The following is a 10,306-nucleotide window of genomic DNA, read 5'->3' on the forward strand; positions in this document are numbered from 1 at the left end:
ACATTCTGCAAGCCTGCCTCCTGGCTATCAGCACACAGCCTTTCTCTTTCCATAAATCTAGAGTCTTCAGCTGCTCTTTCTCTCCATGTCCTCATGTCTGCCTACTTCCTTAGTTGTTGCTGCTTTTCTGGATAAGGTCCCACATTCTGCTCATGATCTTTTCTCTTAATGGTCCTTGGGTCCTCTGTTCCTGGACTGTGAGATTAACTACTCCCTCCCCCCCTTTTGTTACACAGCTTTACAGGTGTGACAGTCACAACTAGTCATGATAACAATTATTCACTAATGAATCATAAGAATCTTATCCCCATTTCCTTTCACCAGACCTGTCTAGACAATACACAAACTATACAGTAGGGATTCTACCTTCCCCTGCACACTCTGAAACTACACTCCCTCTTGAAAACTTCTAAGTCAGACACTTTATGCCTTTATAGTCCTCCCCATTTTAGGTAGCCAATGTCTAAGTTGCCCATCTCTATCAACTCTGTATAAAGAGGGGATAGGATTGATACTAGATATGAAGACTCCTGCCCTATCAATTGGTATTTTAAGCTACTACATCCATAAGTATAGGTCAAGTCCATCAAATTATAGCAATTTATACTTGTTTCCTTTATCAACATTTTTTTGTTTTTAATCTTCCACTAATTGAGTTCTGATCATCAAGTCACCAAGGCTAGGCCAAATGGTCAAATGAGTACTCTTTACAAGTTTGGTTATTCTTGTGCATCTCCCCTCACTTCATTTTAGCTGGACACTTCACACTCAGCTCTAGCACTTCGTGTCTATGTCCTTGTCCATGGGCTCAGGAGTCCCCAGATCTCACCACACTTCGGACCAACCAACACTTCCTCTTATCTCTCTAATCTCCAGGTCAACAGGAGTCTATGGAACAAGGTCAAACTCAGCCCATCTCTTCACTGCTGCCTTGACATTTCTTCCACTCACAAGCTGAACAACATGGTCACCAGGAATCTTACGAGCAATGTATGTTGTTTTTCCTGTTCTCCCTTTCGGCTTTCAAGTTTTAGCTGCTAATTAGATTTTAAGCAGCCAGAGGTAAATGGAGATCAATTTCTCTTTGAGGAACCCTGCCCACTATACTTACGTATTAATTTAAAAATGATTTATAGAGAGGTAAATATGTTTCAAGATGTGCTGGCATTTGCTTCAGTGATAGAACTCTTGCCTTCTATGTGGGAGACTTGTCTTGAATTCCAACCAAGTAACCTCATTGGCAGCCACCAGCTACCCCTCATTGGAAGCTTTGTGTTCCTCTGATGATGAATCTATTTCAACAGAGCCTCCATACAAAGACAAAATAGTAAGAAAGTTCTGATAATCTGTGAGAGTAAGTAACAAAGTATTGCTATAATTCATGTAAACCTTTAATAAACAACAATCTCAAAATGTGAAGCTATTGCTTCTCAAAGTGTCTTCCAACTAGTAGTGATGGTGGTAGTGTACTGTAAAGTTGGTTCTGACTCACAGTGACCCTGTACAGGGTTTCTGAGGCTATAAATCTTTACAGGAGCAGAAAGCCTCCTCTTTCTCCTGCGGAGCAGCTGGTAGTTTCAAACTGCTGACCTTCACGTTAGCAGCCCAATTTGTAACCACTACGCTACCAGACCAAACACTAAAGACCGACGACTAGAAGAGTTGTGGGATGACATCAAGAACATCATACATGAAGAAATCAAAAAGTCATTAAGAAGGCAAGAAAGAAAGAGTAGGTCAAAATGGATGTCAGAAGAGACACTGAAACTTGCTCTCCAGTGTAGGGAAGCTAAAGCAAATGAAAGAAATGAGGAGGTACAAGAGCTGAACAGAACATTTCAAAGATCAGCTCAAGAAGATCAAGCCAAATATTATAACAAAATGTACAAAGATCTGGAATCAGAAAACCAAAAAGGAAGACCATGCTCAGCATTTCTCAACCTGAGGGAACTGAAAAAAAAATTCAAGCCTCGACTTTTGTTATTGAAATTCTCTAGGCAAATTATTGAATGATGCAGAAAGCATCAAGAGAAGATGGAAAGAATACACAGAGTCACTGTACCAAAAGGAAATGTTAATGTTCAACTCTTTCAAGAGGTAGCGTATGATTAAGAGCCAATGATACTGAAGGAGGAAGCGCAAGGTGCATTGAAGGAATTGGCAAAGAACAAGGCACCAAGAATTGATGGAATGAAAATTGAAATATTTCAAGAAAGTGAGGCGGCACAGGAGGCACTCACTCATCTCTACCAAGAAATTTGGAAGACAACTAACTATCTGGCGGAGTGATTGGAAGAGATCCATATTTGTGCCCATTCCAAAGAGAGGTGACCCAATGGAATGCAGAAATCATCGGACCATCTCTTTGATATCCCATGAAAGTAAAGTTTTACTAAAGGTAATACAGAAATGGCTGCAAGCATACATTGACAGAGAACGTCCAGAGGTTCAAGCCAGATTCTGAAGAAGCTGTGGAATGAGGGATATGATTGCTGATGCCCAATGGATCTTGACTGAAAGCAGAGAATATCAGAAAGATGTTTACTGTGCTTTATAAATTAGTCAAAGGCTTTCGATTGTGTGGATCATGACAAGCTATGGATAACATTGCAAAGTCTGAGTATTCCAGAACACTTAATTCTGCTCATGAGGAATCTGTACCTGGACCAAGAGGCAGTTGTTGGAACAGAACGTGGGAACACTGAATGGTTTAAAATTTAAAAAGGTGTGTGACAAGGTTGTATTATTTCATCATACTTATTCAACCTGTATGCTGAGCAAATAATCCGAGAAGCTGGGTTCTATGAAGAAAAATGTGGCATCAGGTTTGGAGGAAGACTCATTAGCATCTGTGATATGTAGATGATACAACCTTGCTTGCTGAAAGTGAAGAAGACTTAAAATATTTACTGATAAAGATCAAAGAGCACAGCCTTTGGTATGGATTATAGCTCAATGTCAAGAAAACAAAAATCCTCACCACTGGACCAATAAACAACATTCTTATCAACGGAGAAAAGATTGAAGTTGTCAAGGACTTCATTCTTCTTGGATCAGCTATCAACACTCACAGAAGCAGCAGTGAAGAAATCAAACAACATATTGCATTAGGCAAATCGGCCGCACAAGACCTTTTTAAAGTGTTGAAGAGCAAAGATATTAGCTTGAGGACTAAGGTGTGCCTGACCCAAGCCATGATATTTTCAATAACCTCATATGCATGTGAAAGCTGGACAGTGAATAAGGTAGACTGTAGAAGAATCGATGCTTTTGAGTTATAGTGTTGGAGTAGAATACTGAAAGTGCCATGGGCTGCCAAAAGGACCAATAGATCCATTTTGGAAGAAGTGCAGCTAGACTGCTCCTTGGAGGTCAAGATGGCCAAACTTTGTCTCTCATACTTCAAACATATTATCAGGAGGGACCAGTCACTGGAGAGGGATATCATGTTTGTTAAGGTGGAGGGACAGAGAAAGAGAGGATGACCCTCAACGAGATGGGTTGGCTAAGTGGCAGCATTGATGGACTCAAGCGTGGCAACAGTAGTGAGGTTGGCCGAGGATCGGGCTGTGTTACGTTCTGCTGTGCATAAGGTCGCTATGAATCAGTACCGACTGGATGGCACCTAACAACAACAACAAACAACGCTAACAGTTCTCCTTATCTTCTAGTTCTATACAATTCGTATGGCAGTGTTTCTGTCTCTCTAGCCATTCCAGGAAGCATTCAGTGCTGTTCAACTTAAACCAACAGCATTAACAGTAACTTTGATATCCTCACAGGATTCAAATCATGTTCCTTTTCAAATTTCTTTGAATTTAGGGAACAAAAACATGTCTGAAGGTTCAAGATTAGGACTGTAGGTTGGATGGAGTAAGGTTTCCCAGTGGAATTCTCACAGGATAGCCCTTTCTACACTTAAAGAATGAGCAGGTTCATTGTCATGATGGAAAGTTTTAACTGGTGCAACTTTTAGGCCCTTTTCTTGCCAATGCCATTTCCAATTTTCTTAAAACCTTTCCTAATAAACTTTTATGATCATCTTATGTCCTTCAAGAAAATCTATTAATATTATCCTCAAAAGAGTTACCATAATATTCTGAGCTGAGTCTCTACCTTGAACTTAACAGGCCTAGCAGATCCTCTTAGAAGCCACGATTTTGATTAGACTTTTTTTTTTTCAAGGTACCCTGATGAGATTAAGGCAAGTATATTACTAAGAGAACTTGATTGCAGTCATCCCCTGATGGCAGAAACATGTTGAAACACGTTTTGTTTGGGATAAACCTGTGTATGTATGAACTGGAACTCTAGGAGCAATATTTTTTTATTTACTCTCATACTTGTGAAAACAGCCAATGAAAGCATTATTGGTCATAACAATCCAATCCACAACACATCTGGAAGATGGCACAGACCCTTGCAGTATTTCATTTTCTAGTGGATTAATCAGCAGCAGCCACCACAACTATGTTTTAGGCCCAATGTTAGGAGCTTGGAGTATAGGAAATAGAATAAAGTTCTTGCCCTCAAGAGATTCACAGAATAAGAAGAAAGACCAATTTTTTTTCCCAACAAGCACTGGTGACTAGTATTAAAACATAAAAAATGCAGAACTCATCACTGATACAATCATTCATGAGTATTCGGCAGGCAGGGAACATAAGATCTCTGGCCTTGGGAGCTCAGAGATGAACAGAGTGCTTGTGAGCATGCTCACACACACACTCATACATACACACAGACCAGAAAAGAGGTTGTACAGATACTGATTCAACTAATAATTTTAGTTTTAAAAGATGACTGATTTTGACATCCCACACCCACTCAACAAGAAAAGTGAATGCTGTTTCATGCTATGGACTCCTGGGGGTGGTGCTGGAGGATCAGAACTGGACTTCGAACCACAAGTCAGCTGTTCAAAGCCACCAGCTGCTCCTCAGAAATCCTATACTGGTTGCTATGAGTCAGAGTCAACTCGACAACACTTAACAACAAAAACAGCATTTCATGCTTTGTTACGAAGGCATCAAACTCAATGTAAATCTTGTTTCCAACTTAAAATACTTTGCTAGAGAATATTTTACTGACTACAGTTCTACTTGAGGGACACTCTGAAACCTGTATCCCACTGTGTCACCAATGCCCGTGGGGACTTAAAAACCTTCCCATTTAGCTACATTTACAAAACTCATGTTCATGCATTGATTATTTTATCTTAATCCTGATAAACATTTATCATTTTAAGTGACCTTCCAAAAGCCTCCTTTATGTTGGATCTAGTTTTAAAATTAGACTACAAACAAGGTTTAAAGTTTTGACTATTGACTAGGATTTTGTTCACTAGACCAACCAGAAAGTGACATCAAGTTATTAACTAGTTTGAGTCTACTGAGGAGTGAGAAAGGAGACCTGAATAAATCTCTTAAATTTTTTTCTTATGCTTCATCCATTAGACCTTCTTAAAAACACTCTTACCATAAAGCATTTCCTTAATTTCTTTTTCTTTTGCAAAATTTAATGTTGTATTTATTTTAATATTTAGAAATAGCTGCAAATTCTCTCTTACATATTGTGTTTGGCCACCTTCTCCATTATAGCTTTACTTACTATTGAGATTCAATAAAAAGTTTACTGTTTTTTAATTTGAAAAGTAATCTATTTTGCAACGAGCAAAGTGACTGCTAGGTTATGTTTGTTTTGCTTTGGTTTACTTTTGCTGTTGTTCTTAAAGGACCTCATTCAGATAAGAAGTTCATGTTCAAAAAGGGGATCACAATGGCTCTTCATCTTTTTGTTCTACCTGTTCATTGTTTTCACCATATCATTACTTCACAGTATGAACATCACAGCTATATTAATTTAGTGCTTACTATATTTCAGTTCAAGGATCTCTGGTAGCATAGTGGCTACAAATCTGGCTGCAACCCTTAAAGTCAGCAGTTCGAAACTACCAGCCGCTCTGCGGGAGAAAGATGAGGCTTTCTGGTCCCGTAAAGATTTACAGCCTCGGAAACCTGGTACAGGGTCGTTATGAGTCGGAACCGACTCGACGACACTTAACAACAACAACATATTTCAGTTCAGTCGGAGTCCTGGTGTGGTGCTGTGGGTTAATGCGCTGGACTGCAAGGTCACTTTGAACTACAAGGTTGGTAGTTCAAGTTCAGCAGCCACTCCTTAGAAACCCTATACAGGGTCGCGATGAGTCAGTACCAACTCAACAGCACTTAACAACAGCAACAACAACAATATTTCAGTCAATGTCCTAAGCGTTTAAAATCATATGAGTTGATTTCCTTTTGAGAACAGTCTTACCATTATTTTCATTTTGTACAAAAGGAAACTGGGCTTAGAAAGACAAACAGAAAATGACTGCTCTAGATCTTCCCCATATGTATATGTGGAGCTTGAATACCTTCCCATGCTGTGCTATACGGGCCATCTTGCTTTGGATACAGTGAAGCACACTGTCTTAGTGACCTAGTGTTGCCATAAAAGAAATGTCACAAGTGAGTGGCTTTAGAGAACAGAAACTTATTTTCCCACATTTCAGGATATTAAAAATGAATTCAGGACATGGATCTAGATGTAGGTCCTTCCTTGCCTATTTCAGCTTCGAGCAGCTGCCAGCAATCCTTGGCATTACCAGGTTTGTAGATACATCTGTCTCCCTTGTCTGCATTCCTCTTCTTCCTATATATCTATGTATGTGTTCTGCATTTTCTACAACTCAGAGCTGATTTGTTTTAATATTCACTCTACTAGGGTGATGGCTAGTTAACATAACAAAGAAACCCCTATTTCTAATCAGGATCACAACCATAGGTATAGGGGCCAGGTCTTCAATATACATTTTAGGGGACACAATTCTATCCATAACAAATACGATCATTCAATTGTCTTCATTGGAGGGAAGTCAGTGGTAAACTCCTTGTAGAACTAAATTAAATAGGAGAGTCCATGGAGAATCTGGGAGTCGAGGAAATGACTGCAGTTAATACTCAATGTAGGGACATACACCACATATGAGCAAAGCCATGTGGAGGTAGCAAAGAGAAAACTCTGTGTGTGAGAGTTCCCAACAAAATGGCTCAATGAAAATAACAACTTAAAGGAAATCAATATCTTCTCACATTGATAAACAGCTATCTAACTCCTGTCAAGTTCATAGATTGTTCAGCTGTTTGGAATAAATGAACCAGTATTAGGGATGTAAGAATAAAGCCTGCAAAGCTCTCATGGACAGCTTGAAGTGGGAAATAAGGAACTTTGAATACTCATTCAAAGATCCAGAAAAGATTCAGGGTCCTTCAAAACTAGTTGTAAATGCCTTAGAAAAGGATGTACGTGTTTTCTATGTCACTGGAGCAACAAAACAAGGAGGGGAAAGTTGGAGAACTAATTATATCAGTAGGAGTAAAAGGTGAAGACAGTTGGATCTCAAACACTAGAAGTAAAGCATTTTACTGTATTTATTTTACTTTTTACTGTGATTTGAATCAAGGTTAACAGAGTACATTGGTTTTCCATTCAACAACTTGTACACATTTAGTTTCATGATGTTGTTGTTATTAAGTGCCATGGAGTCACATCGACCTTGTTGGGGTTTCTAGGAGCAGCATGACACTAACTGTCCCCTTTCATTCTTCTTTGATTGGGGTAGGGAAAGACCAATAGATTCAACTTAAATGTCTGCTTACAAGTTTTTAAGACCCCATCTACCAAGTTCACTATCACAAAGTTGATTCCAACTCAGTGAGCTTGCACAGGATTTCTAATACTGTAAATCTTTATGGGAGCAGACAGCCTCATCCTTCTCCTGCTGTAAGACCCCACTTGCTGGAAAATAAAGCAATTTCTTTAAAAAGAGTAAAATTATTACAGAAACAAAAATTACAGTTTTTTAAAATGTAGAAAACTGAAAAGAGAGAAAGCGAAATGTAAAGAAAAGCTCAGAGAATACGTTAGATCAACTCAGAGAACAAGATACCAAGAGTGAAATTGTCAATAGAACTGAACTCTTTTTCAGTAGGAGTATGATTTTTTAAATGCATAAACAGCAGCTTTAAGATAAAAAGTTCAGGGACCTTTACTTCCACATTGTTTTCAGAGCCAAATCCCATTAGAACTTCAAATTTACATGGTTGTGCTATATGTTCCCAAAATGCATTTGTCTCTTTTGGCATATGCAGCATTCGTATTCAACTCTAGTTGATAGTATAGTAATTAACAGTCCAGGAGATGGGCCAACTTAATCTAATTAAAGTTTCTCGGGGAATCATCATCATGAATTAATATTTAATGTGTTGTATGCTGCAAAAGTAGAATAACAGATTCATAGTCCCGTGTTGTAATGACTCCTGACATCTCCATGAAATTTAAAGAAATGTTATTTTCCTGTGATGGTTCATCGAAAAATGAAAAGGTAAAATAGTGTAGAATTGCAGATAATGATCTGAAGACTCAATAACGAAGAGTCATTTATAGATACAGCAAATGGCACAGCCTTTAAGCAGCCAATGCACCCCTCTGAATGAGGTAATACCGTAGAGGAAATTTGCATTGACTTAGTATGCCAAGAAGTATTGTAAGGTAGTGTTTTGTTTGGGGGAAATGTCTTAAACACTTGCTGATTTGATTTAAGATGGCATTAGCTTTATGGCAATTAAAAATTAATTTTAAAAGGTCTACTTATACTTGATCATTACTTTATAATGAGGTCTGTTTTGGTTGTTAGGACTTTTTTTTTTTTTTGGTAACTTGTACTATACATAGAAAAACTTGAATCTCAAGTAAAATTGGTATGTGTTGGAATTTTCTTCCATCTTTGGAACCTGGAATACTCTGTACTTCAAAACACAGCAGCGATGACAAACTCAAATATGTGGTGCCATTCTCTTTACTTCCTGGGTTTCATGTACTGAGTAGATTCTATTCTACTAGAAAGCAGAAAAAAATGAAATGGTACTCATTTTCCTGAGTCTATAGGACAGAGATGTTTTGTGTTAGCTTTGCTGACACCTTTATCTTTTCTCTGATCATTTCAAAATTTCTCACTATCATCTTTACCTGCCACATTCCCATTTTTGGAAGAAAACATTTATCTTCTAAAGCAATAATAGTCAATGGAATACAAAGGAAAACACGAATGAGATGCTATTTTAGATCTGTCAGGTTGACATAGATTATATCCAGACCACCTGTTGGTGAGAATATTGGTGCTATTAAAGTTTTGCATAAAACTGAGAGAGATAGGAAGAACAAGGTAGATAGGGGAACACTTAGGCAGGTTTGCATGGGCTAAGTGGGATAGAGGTAAATAGTAATGCATACTCAACCTTGGAACAACAAGATTCTGTGACACAGGGATTGAGGAATAGTCTGAATGGGTAAAAAAGGGGAAATAATATTAAGATGCTTGACTGTCTTATGAATATTGCCTACTAATATAAAATAGACACTTGAGTGGGACAGAAAGGAATATCAACAAACATGATTACTGAAAGCTTGTAAGACCATCTTCAGCCTATAACTGATTGGAATACCTAAAAGGGGTTATAGAACTTGCCCTGTGAAACAGGCTTCTTGTGGAGCCCTTTTAGTGTATAGGACCTTAGGTTGAATTCTGATCCCCATCCAGAACCTTCTGAGGTGGGACATGTCCACTTGAAAGAGCATGCAGACCAGCCTGGAGTAGCTAGAGGAACAGAAGATACTTCCTGAAAGAAAAACCAGCAGGAAAAAAACAAAATCAGAAACAAAAATGGCAGTCTGTTTGGCTATTATAAGAGAAAGCAAGTTGTTGGCTGGGAGCCATCAAGGCAAGCAATCAAGTCCCTTTAGGACAAACTCCCTTCCAAGACTGAAACTCAAAGGAAACACACGAGCAGGCCTATAAGCTCACTGGAGATTGCAGTGGTCTGCATTTGAATGAAAGTGGGGGAAGTCAGTAATGAAGACATGGCTGAGTTTGACCACATTCCATAGACTCCTGCTGACCTCAAGATGAGAGAGAGAAGAGGAAGGGCTGGTTGGTCCAAACTTTGGGGAGACTTGGGAACTCCTGAGCCCATGGACATTGACCTAGCCATGGAGGGCTAGAGCTGATATGAAGTGATGGGAGATGCACAAGAAAACCCCAGACTTGTAGATAGTATCCATTTGTCCTCGCTTCAGTGGCTTGATGAACAGAGCTTGACTAGAGGAAGATAAAGAAATATGATAAAGGAAGTAGGGGTAAATTGCTACAATTTGATGAACTTGACCTATACTTATGGATGTGGTGGTGGTGGTGGTGATGTGC

Source organism: Chrysochloris asiatica, unplaced genomic scaffold (assembly GCF_000296735.1).
Source record: "Chrysochloris asiatica unplaced genomic scaffold, ChrAsi1.0 scaffold00137, whole genome shotgun sequence".
Classification (NCBI taxonomy): domain Eukaryota; kingdom Metazoa; phylum Chordata; class Mammalia; order Afrosoricida; family Chrysochloridae; genus Chrysochloris; species Chrysochloris asiatica.